Source organism: Macaca thibetana, chromosome 6 (genome assembly GCF_024542745.1).
Source record: "Macaca thibetana thibetana isolate TM-01 chromosome 6, ASM2454274v1, whole genome shotgun sequence".
NCBI classification, from domain to species: domain Eukaryota; kingdom Metazoa; phylum Chordata; class Mammalia; order Primates; family Cercopithecidae; genus Macaca; species Macaca thibetana.
In genome coordinates this window covers 42,704,165-42,728,013 of record NC_065583.1, presented here as the reverse complement: position 1 = coordinate 42,728,013, position 23,849 = coordinate 42,704,165, and the positions used below count along the sequence as shown (strand labels likewise).

General features: G+C 42.5%; 2 protein-coding genes across 4 annotated transcripts in view; both read right to left on the bottom strand.

The window, feature by feature from the left end:
• Window positions 1-23,849, bottom strand: part of SIL1 (SIL1 nucleotide exchange factor) — a 430,788-nt gene that overhangs the window by 35,732 nt on the left and 371,207 nt on the right. The window lies entirely within an intron of this gene.
• Window positions 1-23,849, bottom strand: part of LOC126956106 (uncharacterized) — a 589,638-nt gene that overhangs the window by 235,110 nt on the left and 330,679 nt on the right. The window lies entirely within an intron of this gene.

Sequence of the window (23,849 nt, the reverse complement as noted above, 5' to 3'; positions counted from 1 at the left end):
TGAGCCGAAATTACACCACTGCACTCCAGTCTGGGCGATACAGTGAGACTCCGTCTCAAAAAAAAAAAAAAAAAATCACACCTACCAGTCAGGTGTGGTGGCTCATGCTTGTAATCCCAGCATTTTGGGAGGCTGAGGCAGGCAGATCACCTGAGGTCAGGAGTTTGAGGCCAGTCTGGGCAACATGGTGAAACCCCTTCTCTGCTAAAAATACAAAAATTAGCCAGGCACGGTGGCATGCACCTATTAGTCCCAGCAACTCAGGGGGGCTGAAGCATGAGAATCGCTTGAACCCAGAAAGCAGAGGGTGCAGTGAGCCAAGATCATGCCACTTTACTCTATCCTGGGTGACAGAGTGAGACACTGTCTCAAAAAAAAAAAAAAAGAAATTCACACCTACTTAGTAGTCAGAGGCTGGAGTGCCACACAAAGGAAGGCAGGGCACGGACAGGACCATTCTTACCCATGAGGCACACAGATGTGTGTCCAAGGAGATTCCTGTCCAACTACCCACTCTACCCTGCCCGGACTCCCATGCTCCACCCCTCCCCAACACAGAACTCTACACCCAAGTGTGAGGCCTGGCAGAAACTATGAACATGAATGACAGTGATGCCCAAGCAGAGACAGTCTCTGTGAGACACATGCCAAGTGAACATCCCTCTCCTCCCAGAGATGGATCCTAACCACCCCTAGACAAGAGCTTCCTCTGCTGGAAACAGCTCATCCAGCCATCTCCATGATACATACCCTGCCCACAGCTCTGGGCATCAGGCAGATAGGTGGGCCAGGGGGCCACAAGTAGTGTGTGTCATCCTGAAGGCTAAAATCAAAGCTTCCTCTCACACTGGGCTATGTCGGGGGATTAGCAAAGGCAGCTAGAATGCGCCCCTGGCGCAGAGGATAGGTTCCAATCAAGATCTGAAAAATCAAAGGCTGAGAAGGGCACTGAATAAGTTCTCCTGCACCTTGTATAACCAGCGGGCTCAAGGGTCTGGTCTGTCCTCTTGTCACTGAATAGAGCAGCTGCACTTGCAGGACTTCAGGAGAAACAGCACTCAAGGCAGATGAGAGGTAATATCCAGGCTCAAGTACAAAACAGGAATGAACTCCTTAGAACTTGGATGCCAAAGACTACTTAGTCTCAGGCAGGACTGATACTATACCACCAACCCTCCCTCATGTTTTTTGTTTTTGTTTTGTTTTGTTTTGTTTTGTTTGTGAGACAGAGTCTTGCTCTGGAGACTCTGTCACCCAGGTTGGAGTGCAGTGGGGTGATCTTGGCTCACTGCAACCTGTGCCTCCCAGGTTCAAGTGATTCTCCTGCCTCAGCCTCCCAAGCAGCTGGGACTACAGGCATGCGCCACCATGCCTGGCTAATTTTTGTATTTTTAGTAGAGATGGGGTTTTGCCATGTTGGCCAGGCTGGTCTCGAACTCCCGATCTCAGGTGATCCACCCACCTTAGCCTCCCAAAGTGCTGGGATTACGGGCGTGAGCCACCACACCGAGTTTCTTATGCATTCTTGAGGCTTGTGAGCTCTAGCGAATCAGACATAGCCTCCCAAGTGGGATTACCAACCCCTACCATCCCCTTATACCCAGACAAAAGCAAGAAGGAAAATCTGAGCTCTGCTTGCTCTTGAGGGCCCAAGCTAGGGTGTGGGCAAAGGGTCCAGCTGAGGCTGAGCTGGAAAGCAGGGCGATGCCTCTGGTAAGAACAAAGGCTGTATCAGACACGGGGATGAGATGCTTCTCAGGCGCTATTCTTCACAAAGGGGACACCAGCAAAATAGACAAATTAAACTCATTTGAGCCTGGCACAATGGCAGCAGTGGAAGCTACAGCCAGAGCAGCTAGAGGGGCCGAGGTAATGGCAGGACATGGCAGTGGGCACATGGAGAGAAGAGAAGCAGGGCTCAGCTCTCATCTCTACAGCACCCTAAGGGTGTGGCATGGGCCCTGGTTCACCAGCTCTGATGCAGGACTAAGAAACCTCACCTCCACCCCTGGGGGATATTTTAAGTATGTTCAATTTTGAGAGTGCCAGAGTTAAGAAATGCTGTCAGGGGAGTTGTTTTTGGCCTCCTCTGAGAGGCTTTGCTGTACCTGTTTCCATCTAGGGAGGAGTGAGATCCCTTATGGCTCCCTCTGACCTGCCTGATTAGCAATTCCGCAGGAAAACACCTCCCATGACAAAACGAAAGTAGAATTCAAGCCACCTTCCTTCCGGCTGACTCCTGTGTAAATGAGCTGCCTGCAGCCTGACTCACGGCAGCTCAAAATGGAAAAAAGAACAGAAACAAACCAGTGTAGTTCAAAGGTAATGGTGAGACTTGCCTATCACATGAAGCTTCTATGGGCCTAACCCAGCATGCTGCCAGGGACTTGGCATTGGTATACAATTCAGGAAGGAAAGAACTCACGGCACACTTCTCAAGCCAGAAAGAATCTTGTATCTAGTGCTCTTGTTTTCACAGAGAGGCTTAAAGTCCCACAGAAGTAAAATGATACTTAAATGTCAGTTCTCTGCCTGTCAACCCAAGACTGTATCCCATGTCCAGGGGTCCCTGGACATGTTTCCATCACCTCCCACCCCATGGCCATGGCTAGAGATAGGTGGTGGCAGAGCCATGGGCGGGAACGTGGGCTTCCTCAGTGCCTGGCCAGTGAAGTAAAGCCCACTGATGAAGGCAAACCCTGCAATCTCTAGCTCCGCAGATGATGTTCTGTACTAACAGGCCCCCTGGCAAGGCAGCAGGGCACCCATCATCCTAACGGACTTGGTGATTAATATGGCTAGTCCACCTATAGCGCCAGGCCCTCTCCCTACCCTCCCCGTGGATTGCAGGGTCCCCACAGGCAGCAGCTACCCCAGGTGTCTGTTTGATCCAAACATTAAAAAAGTGTCCATTCACTAAAGTGAAGAGGCAGTTATTTCAAACCTACACATTATGCATCCCTGCTGTAAAGAAAAAAGAGCAAAATTAAATTCTCTCTGGAAGACTTCTGCCCAGAAAGACAGAAAAGCACTCTGGAGTTGTACCTAGTTCCCAACTCCAAGCAGCTCTCTACTGCCCTTCCCCTGCCTCCCCTCCTGGCTGGACAGCTCCAGATGTGCCTCTGAGTTTCAATGATTCACTCTAATGATAATGCACCCTCTGAACAAATCATGGACTCTGATTGATTTAGGAGGCAACTTGCACAAATACCTGTAATCTAGTTCTAATCTTGTTTGTTTCCATTCCAATTATCCTGCATCAATGGTTTAAAAATGGGAACCGTCTGGTGCATACATCCAATCCATTTTAATAGAGGATAAATCTGGGTTATTGTGACCCTTTCCTCTCCCAGGCACGGGACAGCACCAGCCGTCTCAAGGCGCTGATTGGGCCGAATCAGCTCTAACTCTATTCAACTCTTCAAGGATTCAATTAATCATAAAGCCAATTCCATTCTAGGCTCCATCTGTCTTGCCTCCTTCGGGGACTAATAATCACTCACTGTGTGTTTTTACACACTAGTTGAACTGAAATTAAGACTGATTTTATCAAGGAACACTCAAAAAGAAAATACATTTCTTGAAGAAAAATTTCAAAGCTACTTTAAAGTTCTGTTCGGACAAAGACATTTGTAAATAAACAAAAACAATTTTAACTTCAAAATTCTTGACACTGTAACATAATTCCTGCCCCAAATCCTTGGAAAAGGGCAGCTCCTCAGAAGAATCAGAAACTCCTAACATTGGATCAGACAACACAAAGACTGAATTTGTCCTTGGGCAAAACATGGGTACCTAAAACATGTGAGGCAAAAAAAAAATTGGGTCAATTTGATATTTGATGTACTATTTTGTTTTATTTATGATACATTATTTTATTTTATTTTGAGACAGGGCCTGGTTCTGTCACCCAGGCTGGAGTACAGTGGCGCGATCACAGCTCACTGTGACCTTCTAAAGTGATCCTCCCACCTCAGCCTCCCAAGTAGCTGGGACTACAGGCACACACCACCACTCTTGGTTGCTTTTTGTATCTTTTTTGGTACAGACGGGGTTTCACCTTGTTGGCCAGGCTGGTTTTGAACTCCTGGCTTCAATGGATCCACCCACTTGGCCTCCCACAGTGCTGGGATTGCATTATTTTAAAAAAAATCTAACTAGTCATCCATTCTGGGACCAGAGGACTTAATCTAAAATTTAGAATTACGTTTATTTTGCATTACCTATTTATGAAGGCAGGGAGGTCAGGGAAGATAGGGCACCATATTATTTTCAATGTGTAGGACCTCTAGAAGTTTTCAGCTGGCCCTGAGGAGTCTAAACCCTCACACTCCTCTAAAGGGCACGATATATGGCTTTTGTATTCACGCATAGCCTGGCTCTCATAGAAGCATTAAAGTGACTGCCCTGGCAAACACTCTGAATGAAGCCCTCTTACCACACCCATCACATCCCCTACCCTGAGGATAATCTCTTTACCAGAAGCATGACCATGGAAAGGGCCACGGCCAAACCAGTTGGCCACTCGGATCTAGAAGCAAGCCTAACTTGTCAGCAGGTTTCAACAGAGAAAATGAAAAGTTGAGCTTTTTATTTTTTATTTTATTTTTTGAGACAGAGTTTCGCTCTTGTCACCCAGGCTGGAGTGCAATGGCGTGATCTCGGCTCACTGCAACCTCCACCTCCCAGGTTCAAGCAATTCTCCCACCTCCGCCTCCCAAGTAGCTGAGATTACAGGTGTGCACCACTATGCCTGGCTAATTTTGTATTTTTAGTAGAGACGGGGTTTCACCATGTTGGCCAGGCTGGTCTCAAACTCCTGACCTCAGGTGATCTGCCCGCCTTGGCCTCCCAAACTGTTGGGATTACAGATGTGAGCCACTGTGCCTGGCCAAGCTTTTTATTTTTACTTTTTACAATTGCAAAGACAAAGCATTTGGGCCTCCCCAGAGTCCAAAGCTCCTGGTGGCCATTGTACACCTAGCGCAGACCCGTACACCTGGTTCTTACAAAACAGTCCCAGCACAGTGGAGGGAACATGCTGCAGCCAAAGAGACACAGCATGTGGCTTCTTTATTGCCTCAACAGATTTTAAACTAAAATTTTGAATTACACAGACTCCCAATCAGAACTAATGACATAGGCATTCCAAACTTCAAATCAAAGATGTTTTGTGAGTCATGCTGGCTCTAAAAAGCCATCAGTAATCACTTTTAGACACAACAATCAAATACCTCCTTCGTTTAAACAATAAATTTTGCCTAGTAATAAGTCTAATTAATCGAAGCACTGTCATTTTTAAACGTGGGTCAATGTAAGCCTTTTCCCAGAAGTTTCCACCTGAGTCATTCTACAATTATTGAAAGCAAATAAACTATCTCCTAAGATATTCAAGATACACTGTTACCAGCCTGACCAACCCAGTGAAACCCCATCTCTACGAAAAAGTTTTAAATTGGCCAGGCATGGTGGTGAGTACCTGTGGTCCCAGCTATTTGGGAGGCTGAGGCAGGAGGATCACTTGAGCCCAGGAAGTTGAAGCTGCAGTAAGCTATGACTGCATCCCTGCACTCTAGCTTGGGTGAGAGTGAGACCCTATCTCTACCAAATAAGCAAACAAAATACTTATGTAGTTAAACAGAAAAAGTAAATTACAGAATGATGACTCTACAGTAAACTGCCTTTCATGTAAAAATAGCATAAAAACAATATATGGAAATATGTATTTGAACATGGAAAAATATCTCTAGAAGAAACTGGCAACACTGGTTGCCTTGAGGCAGGGAAGCAGGGTAGCAAAGGGACACGATGGAAGGACACAGTGGAGGATACTTTTCATATCCTCTGGTGCCCTTTGAATTTTGAGCTATGTGACTGTATTACCAAATCAGAGTTGAAAACATGAAGTTTAAATTTAAGTAAGTAATCTGGACACTTAACAAAATACTAGAGAAGTCAGACCGTGTTCCACAGGGAAAACAATCTTATATATCCTGGCCAGGCGTGGTGGCTCACACCTGTAATCCCAGCACTTTGGGAGGCCAAGGCAGGCAGATCACTTGAGGCCAGGAGTTCAAGACCAGCCTGGCCAACACAGTGAAACCCTGTTTCTACCAAAAATCTCAGAAATTATCTTAGCCATACAGTTTGAATGAACCTCTGTGTACAGACTTCATGAACACCATCAAGATTCGCCATGGCAAGAGAAAAATGGGGCCCCCAGTGGTCACTACACATATTTAAGGGCAGATGGCAGCAACACAGGAGGGAGGGAAGAAAGAGAGGAAGGCAGGAAGGAAGGGAGAGAGATATGGAGGGAGGGAGGGGAAGAAGGCTGGGAACAAGGGCTGCATTCCTTTAGAGTGCAGGGGTGCAGTCATAGCTTACTGCAGCTTCAACTTCCTGGGCTCAAGTGATCCTCCTGCCTCAGCCTCCCAAATAGCTGGGACCACAGGTACACACTACCATGCCTGGCCAATTTAAAACTTTTTCGTTGAGATGGGGTTTCACGGGGTTGGTCAGGCTGGTAACAGTGTATCTTGAATATCTTAGGAGATAGTTTATTTGCTTTCAACAATTGTAGAATGACTCAGGTGGAAACTTTTGGGAAAAGGCTTACATTGACCCACGTTTAAAAAGGCATCTTCTAGCTTGATGAGCCCCCAACAGTTCTCTCCTTTGCAAAAGGGGAAACTGCAGCTCACTTAAGTCAAAGTTCATAGTGAGTTACAGGGCTGGAGAGGGTGGCTTTACATGAACTTTGCAGGAACACATCCCTTCTGATCCTAGGACTTCTCTAACTGCACAGGAAATGCCATCTGAAGGCCATGTCTTATCCTGAAAACTCAGTTTCTGACTCATCTTCTCATTCTGACTGCCAGCTGGCTCTGTGGTCTTGAACAAATCACTGCAGCAGAGGCACTGAGTGGGAACAGAGGCTCCCCCGTTCAACCACTGATCACTGTCCGTGGCTAAAGCTTTGGGAAACGCATGCGTGCAACAGTAATTTCACGTTAAGGGACACAGGTAGGCACCAGGGCTTGCCTCTTCCTGCCCTCTCTTCCTGGACTGCCCAGCAAGTTCACTCCTGGTCCCATTTTTTACTTTGGCCTTTGCTCCTCTTTGAACCTTCGTATCCAACCCAATGTGAGCGTACACTTACCCAAGAGTTTTCCATCTAGACAATGAGGATTGTGGAAAGATACTTGCTCAGAGCAGAGGCACCGGTGTGACCACTATGAGGGAAGGTTGTTCTAGGATGCCCACAGAGATCCCAGTCTAATGCCAAACAGCAACTCTACCACAGCAGCCTTTAGTCTCAACTCCTTGCCATGAGAATCTAAATGACCAGATAACCGTAGAAGGTAACCTGGGGAGGACTGCTGGAATTGGGCAGGTGACTTTCATTCTATTTTCCAGATGCTTTCCAGCTGGCTTTTTATTTATTTTATTTATTTAGAGACAGGGTTTTGTTCTGCTGCCCAGGCTGGAGTCCAGTGGCGTTATCATGGCTCACTGCAGCCTCTACCTCCCAGGTTCAAGGGATCCTCCCACTTCAGTCTCCTACCATGCCCAGATAATTTTGTTGTTTTTGTTAGAGATGGGATCTCACTATTTTGTCCAGGCTGGTCCCAAACTCCAGGGCTCAAGTGATCCTCTCACCTCAGTCTCACAAAGTGCTAGGATTAGAGGCATGAGCCACCACACAGGCCCCAGCTGGCTTTTCTTTTTCTCATGACAGAGTCTTGCTCTGTCGCCCAGGCTGGAGCGCGGTGGCGCAATCTCGGCTCACTGCAATCTCCACCTGCTGGGTTCAAGCAATTCTCCTGCCTCAGCCTCCCAAGTAGCTGGGATTACAGGCACCCGTCACCACACCTGTCTAATTTTCGTATTTCTAGTAGAGACGGGGTTTCGCCATGTTGGCCAGGCTGGTCTCAAACTCCTGGCCTCAGGTGATCCACCTGCCTTGGCTTCCCAAAGTGCTGGGATTATAGGCATTAGCCACCACGCCCAGCCCCCAGCTGGCTTTTTAAAATAGCCTTTATTCTTTCCTTTTTCCGGGTGCTCTGAAAAATGAAGGCTTCATGACAAGAGTCTCTATAGCCTACCGCGTCCTGCAATTGCTAGTCAGAAAGAGTAGGAAGGCCTGAGACATTCTGCTTTCTGGCATGTTGGCCAGATGCTCTGGATGGAGGCTGGGGCACCAGAGCCAGCTATAATCTTTTCCCGGCAGCCTGGCTGAAGTGGCTGTGGGACCAAGGCAACTGATTAAATGCAGAATAAAAGCTGAGAGAAAATGGGATAGAAATAAATTAGCTTTAGACCTCAAGGTTGTGTATGCAAGTGAAATGCAATGGGGGCTGGGAAGTAGCCTGAGAAGTCAGTCTTAGAGATTTCCATGAAACAAAGGGATTATGGATTCTCCAATACAAGGAAATCCTTCTGTTCCACAGCCACATGACAGCCTCTTTTACTCAGGGCTGTTCATTCCACATTTTGCACACATTCTGAGACAATAGGATACACTAACTCCCTAAAAAAGCCCCAAGACTCCCCCAGCAGGCTTCTACCCAGGCAGCACAGGCTGTGAAGCAGGGCTGGTCATCATCAGGGTAGAGGGTCGGTATTTCCTGCCATCGTTCAATAACTGCCCGCCCCCTATCCTTGGACAGATTCTCCCCTTTAAGTAATGAACTACTGTAACAGAAGAAGAGATGCTGGGAGAGGAAACATCTAACTGATCAGAATTTAACAAACAAACACTCAAAAGTGTTTCGCAGAAGGAGAGAAGAAATACAATGGAGAAGGTTCCCCATCTATGTCCTTGTGACTTAAATATCACAGAGAACCCACCCAGAAGGGGCTTGATCCAAAAAATGGACCATAGCCGCAGAGTTTAGAAGCATGCTTACTCTGGTTAAATCAAGGCTATTTCTAAAAAGGCTGGTCAGAGCTCTCTTTCAGGTTTGCTGCCAATGGGCAGAAGCCTGTAGGTACTGGACTCCTGAGGAGGCTCACTCCAGTCAGTGCCCACCGCACACCTTCTAATGCACACGTAGACCATGGAAGGAAAGCAAGGTGCAGAACGGATGTACTGAGTCTCATTGCAATCACTACTCGACTATGGGTGCTAGGCTGAATGAGGGAGACCTTGCCACAAATCCCACCTGCTCCCTCTCCCCATCATTACCTATATCCTCCAGATATCCAAGTCAAAAGCTTGTGTGAGTGACAAAGAAAGACTAGGAATCCCACTCTAGACCTTCAGAGAGATGGCCCTTTCTGAGACAGTCTGCTAGCTCTTCAAACTATAGAAAGAATATGGGCTTTAACATCAATGCTTTAAGTTTGAAGTGCAACCATCCCATAAGTTAACTGCATGCTCTTGGGCGAGGACTCTCCTCTGCAAAGCCAAAATCCTACCCCTCACTCTGGCAGTTGTTGTGAGGATTAAATGAGACAGTATATGTAAAGCTCCGGCCCCTAGCAGGCTCCTTTTCCACAGCCAGCCTTTCTCATATTCACAGCATACCTGGTCCAGGTGAGTCCAGTCCTCTCTTGGTACGCTATGCTCTTCTACACATAAGAAATACAGTCATTGGTAATTTTTCAAGTTATCTTTTCAAACATCAAAAAAAAAAAAAAAAATCCTTGGGAGCTAAGCTACAAGGACACAAAGGCCTAAGAATTATATAATGGACTTTGGGGACTCAGGGGAAGGGTGGGAAGGAGTGAAGGATAAAAGACTACACACATTGGGTATAGTGTACACTGTTCTGGTGACAGGTGCACCAAAATCTCAGAAATCACCACTAAAGAACTTATCCAGGCAACCAAACACCACCTGTTCCCAAAAATCTATTGAAAAAAAATTTAGAAAATAATTTTTAAAATATAAATAAATAATCTTATGCTAAACTATTCCAGAGGCAAGAGAAAAGAGGAACTTTTTCTTTTGTAACTGAAAGCTAGCTGATGTGGAAGCTGCTAGTGGTCCCCCACAATCTGTTCTCCCATTCTTCCACAGTAGCAGAATTTTTGCTGGGCAAATAAAGTATAAAGACTACCTTTCTCGGCCTCCCTTGCAGGGGGGTATGGCCAAGGCACTACGTTCTGGCCAACAGATTATAAGCAGAAGCATCATTTGACAGCTTCTGGTATCCTCCTTAAGAGATTTTTAAGTGCCCTTTACCTCCTCTTCTATGTCGCTCCTTCCACCCTGCTCCATGGAATGTAGATCTTGCCATCTGGAAGGATAAGAAAAGGGCTATTCCTTAGAGATGGCATCCTAGTGTGACTCGAAGGAACTCAAGACCCAAGAGTCTACCCACAATAGAGCTGCCACACCAACCCGAGGCTGCTGACCTGAAGATGCTGTTTACATGGGAAAAAATAAGTATCTATCCTATTATGCCATGTTCTGTCACTTCCAGAAATATGATGTCTAGGCCAAAGCCAGACGCATCCTCGTGTAATTACCTCCCATTGAATGTAGGAGTATGGCATGCTTCCAACCAATGTAATAAGGCAAAGGTGATAGGATGTATATGACACTGTGTATGTGATTACACTACATAGACAGTAACATCTGCTTCACTGAGAAACACTCTCCCTTGCTGACTCTGAAGAAGCAGGCTGCCATGTTGTGAGCTGCTTATGGAGATAGCCATGTGGCAAGGAACTGAGAGCAGCCTCCCGCCAGCAAGAAACTAAGGCATCTAATCTGACAACCTGCAAAGAACTGAACTCTGCCAACAACCACACCAGTTTAAAAGGAAATGCTTCCCAGTCAAGCGCCATATCAGACCCTAGCTCCAGCTGACACCTTGGACTACAGCAATGCAGAGGACCCAACAAAGTCACACTTGGACTCCTGACCTACGGAAAGTATAATACATTAAGTGTGCATTGTTTTAAGCCACCAAGTTTGTGATAATTTGTTACACAGCAATAGATAACTAATACAATGACCAGAAACATTTATTTCAGAAATGTAAGGATGATTCACCACTAGGTCGATAAATTCATCGACCTACAGAAGACATCATATTTAGTGGTAAAATATTAGAATCATTCCCTTTAAAGACAGGAAAAGGATAAGGATGCCTATTAGTATTTCAATAAATACTGCATTAAAGGTGCTAGACATTGCAATAAGAAAGAGAAATGGAGGATAAAGATGGAAAAGAAACAAAATTATTTTTATATTGAAATGATATATCTACAAATAACATCCAAGAAAAAAATGTACATAAACTATTAGAACTAATAAGACATCAGCAAATTTGTTGGCTATAAAGTCATATACCAGCAACGAACAATTATAAAATAAAAACTTGAAAATTAACCTCTTTACAATAACAAATACTATAAGGTAGTTAGGCATAACAAAAGAGATTCACTACCTATATGGAAAAAATTATGATGTTTTATTAAAAGATGTGAGACCATCAAACTGGAAATATATATCATGTTCATGGACAGAAACACATTTTATAAATATGTTAATTCTCATAAATTAATCTATACGTTTACTGCATTCTAACTTAAATATCCAGTGTTTTGTTGAGCCTCACAGAGTATGCCTAAAATCCATATGGAAGAGTAAAGGGCCAAAAATATCCAAGGCAATATTTAAGTTAATAAATAATAGATGTACATATTTTGGGGATACATGTAACTTTTTAATAAATTTAATTTCCGGGATACATGTACAGGACATGCAAGTTTGTTACAAAGGTAAACATGTGCCATGGTGGTTTGCAGCACCTATCAACCCATCACCTAGGTATTAAGCCCTGCATGCATTAGCTATTTATCCTGATGCTCTCCCACCTCTTGCCCCCCAGCGCACCACCCCAACAGGTTCCAGTGTGTGTTGTTCCTCTCCCTGTGTCCATGTGTTCTCATTGTTCAGCTCCTACTTTTAAGTGAGAATATGTGGTGTTTGGTTTTCTGCTTTTGCATTAGTTTGCTGAGGATAATGGCTTCGAGCTCCATTCATGTCCTGCAAAGGACATGATCTTGTTCCTTTTTACAGCTGCATATGTACCACATTTTCTTTATCCAGTCTATCACTGATGGGCATTTGGGTTGATTCCATGTCTTTGCTATTGTGAATAGTGCTATAATGAACACAGGCATGCGTGGGATACATGTGATATTTAATACATTCATATAATTTGTAAATATCAAATCAGTATAATTGGGATATCTATCACCTTAAATATTTGCCCTTTTGTTGTTTTTTTTTTTTTTTTTTTTTTTTTTGGAGACAGAGTTTTGCTCTTGTTGCCCAGGCTGGAGTGCAACGGCACGATCTCGGCTCACCACAACCTCCGCCTCCCAGGTTCAGGCAATTCTGCCTCAGCCTCCCGAATAGCTGGGATTACAGGCATGCACCACCACGCCCAGCTAATTTTGAATTTTTAGTAGAGACAGGGTTTCTCCATGTTGGTCAGGCTGATCTCAAACTCCTGACCTCACGTGATCCACCCGTCTTGGCCTCCCAAAGTGCTGGGATTACAGGCGTGAGCCACCACACCCCGCCTTGTCTTTTCTTTATGCTAGAAATATTCAAATTACATTCCAGTTATTTTGAAATGTATTACACAATAGATTATTGTAAACTATAGTCACCCTACTGATCTAGCAAACAATGGAGCTGTTGTTTCTATCAAACTGTGTATTTGTACATATTAACCAACCTCTCTTCATCTCCTCTTTCCTGTACTTTTCCTAGCCTCTGGTTACCACCGATCTGCTCTCTCTTTATGAGATCCACATTTTTATCTACTATATGTAAGTGAGAACATGTGATATTTGTCTTTCTGTACTTGGCTTATTTCACTTAACATAATGACCTCCAATTCCACCCATGTTGCTGCATATTAAAGGCTTTTTATTGTGTGTATGTGTCACATTTTCTTTATCCATTAATCCACTGATGGGCATTTTTGTTGATTCCGTATTTCAGGTATTGTGAATAGTGCTGCAACAAACATGAATATACAGTGATTTCTTTGATATATTTATTTCCTTTCTTTTGGACATACACCCAGCAGAATTGCTGGATTACATTGTAGTGCTAATTTTAGTTCTCTGAGGAAACTTCATACAGTTTTCCATAGTGGCTGTACTAATTTGCATTCCTACCAACAGTGTACAAAGGTTCCCCTTTCTCTACATCCTCACCAGCATCCATTACTCCCTGTCTCTTTGATAAAAGCCATTTAAACTGGAGTGAGATGATATCTCATTGTGATTTTAATTTGCATTTATCTGATGACTAGTGAAGCTGAGCATCTTTTCATATACCTATTAGCCATGTGTATGTCTTCTTTTGAGAAATGTCTGTTCAGATCTTTCGCTCATTTTCAATCAGATTTTTTTTGCTATTGAGTTGTTCGAGCCCCTTATATTTTCTGTTTATTAAACCTTTGTCAGATGGATAGTTTGCAAACATTTTATTCCGTTCTGTGGGTTGTCTCTCCACTTTGTTGGTTGTTTTCTTTGCTGTGCAGAAGTTTTTTTGTTTTTTTGTTTTTTTTTTGAGACAGAGTCTCACTCTGTCGCCAGGCTGGAGTGCAATGGTGCAATCTCAGCTCACTGCGATCTCTACCTCCCAGGTTCAAGCAATTCTTCTGCCTCAGCCTCCTGAGTAGCTGGAACTACAGGAGCGCACCACCACACCCAGCTAATTTTTGTATTTTCAGTAGAGATGGGGTTTCACCATGCTGGCCAGGGTGGTCTTGATCTCTTGACCTTGTGATCCGCCCACCTTGACCTCCCAAAGTGCTGGGATTACAGGTGTGAGCCACCATGCCAGCCTGTGCAGAAGATTTTTAGCTTGATGTAATCTGTCTATTTTTGCTTTGGTTGCCTGTGCTTTTGAGGTCTTACACAAAAAAATCTTTGCCCAGAACAATGTCCTGGAGCCTTTCCCCAATCTTTTCTTTTCTTTTCAGACAATTATCTTGCTCTGTCACCACAGCTGGAACACAGCAGCATGATCACAACTCACTATAACCTTGAACTCCAGGGCTCAAGGAATCCTCCTGCCTCAGCTTCCCGAGTAGCTGAGACTACAGGAATGCACCACTGTGCCCAGCTAGTTTCATTTTTTATAGAGAAGGGGTCTCACTCTGTTGCCCAGGCTGGTATCAAACTCCTGGCCTCAAGCGATCCTCCTGTCTTGGGCTCCCCAAAAGCTGGAATTACAAGTGTGAGCTGCCGCACCTGGCCCTCAATATTTATTCTAGTAGTTTCATAATTTCAGGTCTTAGACCTAAGTCTATAACCGATTTTTTTTTTTTTTTTTTTTTTTTTTTTTTTTTTGCATACAGTGAGAGATAGAGGTCCAGTTTCATTCTTCTGCATATGGTTATCCTGTTTTTACAGCACCATTTATTGAAGAGACTGTCCTTTGCCCATTGGATGTTCTTGGTGCCTTTGTTAAAAATGAGTTGGCTGTAAACATGTGGATTTACATCTGGGTTCTGGGTTCTGTTCCATTGGTCTTTGTGTCGGTTTTTTTTTTTTTTTTTTTTTTTTTGGCCAGTGCCATGCTGATATGGTCACTACAGCTTTGCAGGTGTTTGTTTGCTTTCTTTGAAACAGAGTGCTCTGTCACCTAGGCTGGAGTGCAGTGGCATGATCTTGGTGCACGACAATCTCCACCTCCAGGGTTCAAGCAATTCTCCCACCTCAGCCTCCCAAATAGCTGGGACTACAGGCGTGCACCACCACGCCTGGCTAATTTTTGTATTTTTAGCAGAGATGGGGTTTCACCAGGTTGGCCAGACTGGTCTTGAACTCCTGACCTCAAATGATCCACCTGCCTTGGCCTCCCAAACTGCTGGGATTACTGGCATAAGCCACTGTGCCCGGCCAACTTTGTACTATATTTTGAGTGAGGTAGTGTGACACTTCCAGCTTTGTTCTTTCTGCTGAGGATTGCTTTGGCTATTTGGGGTCTTTTGTAGTTCCATGTAAATTTTAGAATTGTTGCTTTTATTTCTCTGAAGAATTTCATTGGTATTTTGATAGGGATTGCACTGAATCTGTAAATTGCTTTGGGTAGTATTATCATTTTACCAATATTAATTAGTCCTATCCATGAGCATGGAAACTTTCCATTTTTGTGTGTCCTGTATTAAACTGTTTTTATGCTGCTATAAAGAAATATCTGAAACTGGGTAATTTTTACTTATTTATCTATTTATTTTGAGGCAGGGTCTCACTCTGTTACTCAGGCTGGATGGAGGGCAGTGGTGTGATCACAGCTCACTGTGGCTTCAATCTCCCCAGGCTCCAGTGATCCTCCTGAGTAGCTGGGACCACAGGCATGCACCACCACAAGTGGCACATTTTTGTATTTTTTGTAGAGATGGGGTTTTGCCATGGTGCCCACACTGGTCTCAAACTCTCAGGTTCAAGTCATCTGCCTACATCAGCCTCCCAAAGTGCTGGGATTATAAGCGTGAGTCACCGTGCTCAGCTGAGGCTGGGTAATTTACAAAGAAAAGAGGTTTTATTTTGGCTCATGGTACTCCAAGCTGTACAGAAAGCATGGTGTTGGCATCTGATTCTGGTAAGGGCCTCAGGAAGTTTATAATCATGATATAAGGCAAAGCAGGAACAAGTGTCTCACACGGCGACAGTGGGAGAAGGGAGCAGTCCCAGACTTTTAAACAACCAGATCTCACGTGAACTAACTGAGGGAGAACTCACTTATCACCAAGGAAGTGGTGCTAAACCATTCACAAGGGATCTGCCCCCTATGATTGAATTATCTCCCACCAGATCCTACCTCTAATACTGGGAATTATCTTTCTTTTTTGTTTTTCCCTCATGAATAAAGTAGGATGCAGAGGATTACCTTTTTGTTTGTTTGTTTGTTTGTTTTTGAGACAGAGTTTCACTCTTGTTGCCCAGGCTGGAGTGCGATGGCACAATCTCAGCTCACTGTAACCTCTGCCTCCCCGGTTCAAGTGATTCTCCTGCCTCAGCCTCCAGAGTAGCTGGGATTACAGGTGCCTGCCATCACACCCAGCTAATTTTTGTATTTTCAGTGGAGATGGGGTTTCACTATGTTGGCCAGGCTGGTCTCAAACTCCTTGCCTTAGGTGAAATGCCCACCTTGGCCTCCCAAAATGCTGGGATTACAGGCGTGAACCACTGGCCTGGCCGAGGACTACCTTTCAACATGAGATTTGGAGGGGACAAATATCCACACTATATCATATCCAATTCAAGTTTTTCCATCAGTGTTTTATAGTTTTCCTTTTATAGATCTTTCACTTCTTTTGTTAAATTGATTCCTAGGTATTCTTCGTAGCTGCTGTAAATGGAAGTGCTTTCTTCTTTTCCAGATTGTTCACTGTCAGTATATAGAAAGGCTATTGGCTGGAAACGATGGCCAAGCCTGTAATCTCAAAGCTTTGGGAGGCCAAGGCACGCTGCCCAGGATGGTCTTAAACTCTTGGCCTCAAGCAGTCCTCAAGGAGTTCAAGACCATTCTGGGCAACGCAGCGAGACCCTATCTGTGTAAAAAAATGAAAACATTAACCAGGCATGGTAGAGCACACCTGCAGTCCTAGCTACTGAGGTGGAGGCAGGAGGATTGTTTCAGCCCTGAGGTTATATAGGGAGCTATGACTGCACCATTGCACTCCAGCATGGGCAACAGAGACCCTGTCTCTAAAATAATAATAAAGAATAAATGCTACTGGTTCTATATGTTGATTTTATATACTGCCATTTTACTGAAATCATTTATCAGTTCTAACAGTTTTTTTTGGTGGAGTCTTTAGATTTTTCTAAGTAGAAGATCACGTTGTTTGGAAGGCTAAGGTGGGAAGATTGCTTGAGCCCAGCAGGTCAAGACTGCAGTGCACCATGATTGCACCACAGCACTCCAGCCTGGGTGACAGAGTGAGTCTCAGAAAAAGAAAAAAGTTCACATTGTCTAAACTGTTCCTTCCTTTCCAATTTGGATGCCCTTTATTTTTCTCTCTTGCCTAATTGCTCTGGCCAGGACTTCCAGTATTCTGTTGAATAAAAGTGATGTAAGTAGGCATCTTTGTCTTCTTCCTGATCTTGCAGGAAAAGTTTTCCATTTTGCCCTGTTCAGTATAATCTTAGCTGTCTGCCATGTCTGTCATACATGGCCTTTATTATTATGAGGCATGTTCCTTCTATAGCCAGTTTGTATCTTTATCACAAAGGGATGTTAAATTTCACTGCTTTTTCAGCATCCATTGAAATGCTCATGTGGTTTTTGTTCTTGATTCTGTTAATGTGACATATCACATTTATTGATTTGCATATGTTGAACCATCCTTGCATCCCTGATCCAAGGTAATTTTAAATATGAATAAGGATGAAGGTTTTGTTCTACTTGATGTCAAAACATATAAAGCTACAGTAATTAAAATAATAAGAGATTGGTGCAAGGATAGAAAAAGAGAACAATGGAGCAGAATACAAACCAATACAAATAAGATAATTTAGTATATAGTAGAGAAACCATTATATTTCACTGGGGAGAAGATAGACTCTTCAGTACATAATGCCAGAACAACTAGTTGGCCACATGACAAAAACTAAAATTAAATCTGTATCTCACAGCATACATAAAAATAAATATTAAAATAAAAACCCATCAAAACTTTATACTCTCAGAAGTTAATATAGGCGAATATCTCTATACCTCAAGGAAAGACTTCTTAAAACACACAGAGCATAAACTTCAAGAAAAAGAGGGATAATTCTGACTTTCTAAAAATACTTTAAAATGTCTGTAACAAATGCAACATAAGCAATGTGAAATGACCAGCCACACACAAGATTATATTTGCTATGCATATAATTGAAAAAAGACAGTATTCAGACTATATATAATTCATGAAAATACATATAAAATATATAAGTACCCAGATTATATATATAATATGTAAATGCCAACTAAAAAATAAACAAAAGACTCTATGGGAAAAAACAGGCAAAAGATATTAAGAGGCAATTTAAAAAGATGGTTGTATTGAAAACACAAAAATATATGTAATCCAAACCAAAAAATCTGTATCGTGTAATTCCAATTGTATGTGTGTGTGTGGGGGGGGAAATAATTTATATAGTAGTCAGGAAAGAGTAAATTCAAAAGAAGAATGTCATACTATACCATACCCACAAATTGGCAAAAAATAGAAACTCTTAATACGAAACATTGACAAGGATATGGAGAAATAGGAACCCTCAAACACAGTATGAGTTTTTTGAAACACAGTGGTTTATTTCCACTAGCAACCACTTTGGAAAACAATTTGGCATTATCTAGTGGTACTGAAAGTATGCATATGACCTAGCAATTCTACTTTAAGGCATATATCCTAGGGACATACTTGCATATGTAACCAACATTGTGTGTAATAGCAAAAAATTGGCATCAATCTAAATGTTCCTTAACAAAGGTTTTCAAATAGTGGGATGCTAAACAGAAAATGTACATAGAGCTACATGTAACAACATAGAAAACTACTAAAACAGTTTCTGTGTGTGTGTATGCAGGAGGGGGGATACAATGAAGACAGATATATATAACAAACTATAAAGAATAGATACAATAGGCCAGGAGTGATGGCTTATGGCTGTAATCTTAGGACTTTAGTAGGCTAAGGCAGGCCCATTACTTGAGCTCAGGAGTTTGAGACCAGCCTGGGCAACATGGTGAAACCCTGTCTCTACAAAAAATATAAAAATTACCCAGGTGTGGTGGCACTCACCTGTAGTCCCAGCTACCTGGGGGACTGGGGCAAGAGGATTGTTTGAACCCAGGAAGTCGGGCTGCAGTGAACCGAGATTGTGCCACCGCATTCCAGCCTGGGTAACAAAAGTGAGAACCGCCTCAAAAAAAAAAAAAAAAAAAGATATGATGCACACCAAATTCAGAACAGTGGTTACCTCTGGGGGAGAACAAAGGGAAATATAAAGGATCATGAAAGGGTCATCAATGATATCTAATATCTTATTTCTTTAAAAAATCTGAAGCAAATATAACAAATTTTAGTTTATTAAATCTGGGTAGTGAGCATAAGATTTTCTGGACTCCTCTTTGAAATATTTCATATTTTTGAAATAATATGAAGAAAAATACTCATTGCAGAAAAGGCTTTACTAAGTATCTCATAAAAAACAGAAACCATAAAATAATAAGTATCCATTTTTTCTAAATAAATATTTTAAACTTCCATATAGAAAAGTATCATAAATAAGGATGAAGAGAAATACACATTTGGGAAAAGATTTGCAAAACAGAAGGTTAATCCCTGAAACATAAAGAGCTCTATTGTTTTCAACAATGTCCTAGGGCACAAATTTCTCCACAAATGAATCAAATCAACGTTGCCCCCTTTGAAGGAATAGTTGCTGAGGTCCCTGTTTGATATTTCTTCTGATCCTAGGAGGGCTCCTTCCAACTGGCTTACTCCCCAGTTCCCTCCAGCAAACTAGCCCACCTATAGTTTGATTCTGATGCTACATCCATGAATCTCCTCCCAGTTTCATTTCACCACCACCTCCAAAGTTCTTCAAAGTGTCCTTAGGTTTGAACTTCTGCAGGCTCTGTTGCAAATGCAGTCAGTTCCTTTGGGAAGAGATTAGGAGCTGTTTTATGAACTGCTTCTCCCTCAGGCAAAACCTCTGAGTTAGGACCCTGGAGCTAGAGGTAGAAACAATAACAAGGTTCTGAGTACTCAGTGAGTTGGGGGACAGCAGCCTAAGGCCCTTCATCACATGGAACCACCATCTCAGGAGCTGCGGAAAGGCAACTAGGACTCCAGTATTCTGCGTGCCACAGCCAAGATCCAAGATAGAGCTTCCATTCTACAAGCAGGAGATGGGCTGAGGAAGGGACTCTCCCACCCCCCAACTCCCAAACTCTCAAATGAACTTGCTGGGGACTTGGCCTCAGCAACAGGTAGCAAGGGTCAGGAGAGAAATGTTAACAGTCTGCTCCTTCTGGGAAGCAAGCCCTTGGACTGGGGGGAAAGGGAGCTCTGGGTGCCTGGCTACAGCACTTTGGAATGGCATCTCCACCTCACCAAGCTGGAAGCAGGCAATGAGGGAGATGTCTTATGTCAGATAACACAGACTCCCACCTTTCACACCAAATGTCATGAATTTCCGTAAGCAGATGTTTATTTACTACTTGCCCTTGGGACTATTCCCAAAGACTAATTTTTAAAGAACATACACAAGTTTTACTAGAAGTGGGTCAACAAAGCTCCTCACACTGTCATGACAGATGACGATGTCTCCTGTATCATTTAAATATTTTATGATGAGCATGTATATTCTCTGCAAAAACCAAGGAGGACATTAAAAATAAAAACAGAGAGAGAGAAACTGAAACCTGGTAGGAGGTAAGAAAGTAAGAACTTTCGGAACAATAAGGGAAGCCCATTGCTGGCTGGTGGCCTCCTTGCCAGTCTCTGTAGTTCCACTCTTCTCTTTGCTCCAAGAGATGAATTACACTCTTTCTAATAACCTCAGCCATTCAACAGGCCCTTAATGAGAAAACAGGCAGACCTGAAATAACTCCAACTTTGGGAAGCATAGTGGATTTTTCCTTGAATCCAGATGTCTAACGGGATGTGAGTGGAACACCAAGAGAGGAATGTTGTAGGCAATGGAACTGTGGAGGAAACTGCTGTGAAGAACTGATGAAAATTATGTCAGACAGAGCCCAGTGTCAGGCCAAGCAACTAGGCTAAGAATACCAAAAGCACTGTCTTCCCTCTTTCCCCACTCCTGGTACTTTGCAGCTAATCTGTCTTCATTACTATTTGCCTGCTTTAATTTTTAATTATTATTATAAGTTTTTGAGATAGGGTCTTGTTATGTTTCCCAGGCTGGTCTTGAATTCCTGGCCTCAAGCGATCCTTCCACCCCAGCCTCGGGAAGTGGTGAGATTACAGGTGTGATTGAGCCACTGTACCTGGCCTCTGTTTTTATAACCCAACCTTTCTGTGGTTTCACTATGTTACCAGAAATGGATTATCTTCTGAATCATCGTGCATGGGATTCAGTGGATTTCCTGAATCAGAATTCATGTCTTTCATCAATTTAAAGAGGTTTAGAAAAGTATCAGCCAAACCTCTTTAAATATAGCCTATCTCACACATATTCTCTTTATTCTTCTGAAACTCATGTGAGACCTTTATATTCAAATCTTCACATCTCTTAACCTCTTTTTCATTTTTCTGTCTATGCTGCACTTTAGGTAATTTCTTCAATTCTATACTCTAGTTTACTTAATTACTCTTCAGCTGTGTCTGACCAGCTATTTACCTTGTCTACTGAATTCCTAACTGCAATTAGATTTTCAACTTCAAGAAGTTCTATTTTGTGAATCAGCCTAACTGTTCATTAATGGATAAATGGATAAAGAAAATGTGATATATATAAACAATGGAATATTATTCAGCCAGAAAAAAAATAAAGAAAAATTGCCATTTGTGACAACACAAATGAAGCTAGAGGACATTATGTTAAGTGACATAAGCCAGGCATAGAAAGACAAGTATTGCATAATCTCGCACATATGTGGAATCTAAAAAAATTTACTTCATAAAAGTAGAGTAGAATGGTAGTTACCAAGGGCTGGGGTGGTTGCTGGGGCAGGGGAGTATTGAGATGTTGGTCAAAGGATACAAAATTTCAGATGGACAGGAGGATCAAGTCCAAGAGCTCTATCATAGCAGGGTGACTGCAGTTAATAACAATACACTGTATTTCTAAAAAATGCTGAGGGAGGGATGTTAAGTGCTCTCACCACAAAAATGGTAACTGTGAGCAAGATTAGTCATTCCGGAATGTATATATATTTTACATACATGTTTTACAAAATAAATACATATAATTTTATCTGCCAAGTTAAAAAAAATTATTTTAATTTAAAAGAAGTTAATTTTTCATCATTTTCAAATCTGTCCATTGTCACTTTTGATAGCATATTGTTTTTAGCCCATATTTTTGATAAAATCTTATTTCAGCATATTAAAATAATTATTTCATATTTTGTTTTCTGTGAATTTTACTACCTATAATTTTTTTAATTTGTATTTATTTTAAAAAACTATTAATAGAGACATATCTCACTTTGTTGCTCAGGCTGGTCTCAAGCTCTTGGCTTCAAGCGATCCTCCTGCCTCAGCCTCCCAAAGTGCTGTGATTACAAGTGTGAGCCACTGCACCCCATCTAGCTATAGTTTTAAAAGTCTGATTATTTGTCTCTGCTGTCTTTAACTCATAGTGCCTTATTTTTCATGTGCTTTGTGATATTTTGGTTGTGAGCTCGTGATCGTTGGAAGATTTTTGTTTGTGGGGATGCTCTGAGGCCTGGATGTAAGTTCCTCCAAAGAGGATTTGTTTCTGCATCTACCAGTAACCTGGAAATTCTGTCAATTTCAAACTATGTTTTAAAAAAATTTTTCTCACGGAAATCTTCATGTATATACTAAAATACAGAGAATGGTATAATAATCTCCATGGACTCTGCACTCAGCTTTCAAAATTATGAAGTCATAGCTAGTACTATTTTATCTATACCCCGATTCAGCCACCTACCCACCTCCTCAGATCAAAAAATAAAGCACAATGGAGACATCCTATCTTTGGTTGTTGTTGTTGTTGTTTTCTGAGATGGGGTCTCACTCTGTTGCCCAGGCTAGAGTGCGATGGCCTGATCATGGCTCACTGCAGCCTCAACCTCCCATGCTCATGCAGTCCTCCCACCTGAGCCTTCTGAGTAGCTGGGACCACAGAAACACACCACCAGACCCAGCTAAATTAAAATATTTCTTTGTAGAGATGGGGTCTCCTTATGTTGCCCAGGCTGGTCTTGAACTCCTGGGCTCAAGCGATCCTCTCACTTTGGCCTCCCAAAGTGCTTTGATTATCTATCACCACGCTACCCTGAACGTGCCTGATCTCATCTGATCTTGGAGCTAAACAAGGTTGGGACTGGTTAGTACTTGGATGGGAGACCAAAGTGCTGGGATTACAGGCACAAGCCACTGTGCCTGGCCTGACATCCTATCTTTTACCCATAAATTTTTCAGCATGCTTCTTCTCTAAAAAGGCTCTTCTTTACAAAAACAAAACAATACCATTTTCACACCAAAAATTTAATATTATCCTTAATATTACCAAATACCAAGTAATTGTTTAAAAGTTCCCAATTATCTCATGATTTTTTCTTTTTTCTTTTTTTGCAGATTGCTGATTTGGTCAAGATCTAAATATATCACAGAGCTCCGGCATGGTGGCTCACACCTGTAATACAAACACTTTGGAAGGCCAAGGTGGGAGGATCACTCAAGCCCAGGAGTTTGAGATCAACCTGGGCAACAAAGTAAGAACCTGTCTCTAGAAAACAATAAAAAATAAAAACTAGTCAGGCATGGAGTATACGCCTGTGGTCTCAGCTAGATGGGAGGCTGAGGCAGGAGACTGAGTCTGCAGTGAGCCGTGTTTGCACCACCGCATTCTAGGCTTGGGTGATACAGCAAGATCCTGTCTCAAAAAATAAAACAAAAAATACATACATTGTAACTGTAATTGGTTGATATTCATCTTAAATATCTTTTAATTTATGGGTTTCATCCCATCTCTTTATTTTTTTCTCTTGTATCTTATTTTGTGAAAAATCCAGTAGTTTGCCCGCTCTACAGTTTTCCACAGTCTGGTCTCTGCTGATTGCAAGTCTATTATATCATTGAACATATCGCCTGTCCCCAATATTTCCCTTAAATTGGAAGTCAGATCTACAAGTATGTTCAAATTCA